The following is a 472-nucleotide window of genomic DNA, read 5'->3' as shown; positions in this document are numbered from 1 at the left end:
AAGTTGGCTTAAAACTCAATATTCAGAAAACTAAGATCATGGCATCCAGTCCCATCACTTCATGGCAAATAGATGGGGAAATAATGGAAACGGTGACAGACTTTATTTGGGGGGGGGGGCTCTAAAATCACTGCAGATGGTGACTGAAGTCATAAAATAAAGCAAAAGAAGCTTGCTCCTTGGAAGGAAAGCTGTGACCAACTTAGACAGCATATTAAAAAGCAGAGACATTACTTTGCCAACAAAGTTCCATCTAGTCAAAGCTACGGTTTTTCCTGTAGTCATGTATGGATATGAGAATGGGAATATAAAGAAAGCTGAGCTCCAAAGAATTGATGCTTCTGAACTGTGGTGTTGGAGAAGACTCTTGAGAGTCCCTTGGACTGCAAAGAGATCCAACCAGTCAATCCTAAAGGAAATCAGTCTTGAATATTCACTGGAAGGACTGATGCTGAAGCTGAAACTCCAATAC

Source organism: Bison bison, unplaced genomic scaffold (assembly GCF_000754665.1).
Source record: "Bison bison bison isolate TAMUID 2011002044 unplaced genomic scaffold, Bison_UMD1.0 scf7180017864157, whole genome shotgun sequence".
NCBI lineage: Eukaryota > Metazoa > Chordata > Mammalia > Artiodactyla > Bovidae > Bison > Bison bison.
The sequence above is the reverse complement of the archived record's forward strand: the minus strand, read 5'-3'. Positions refer to the sequence as shown.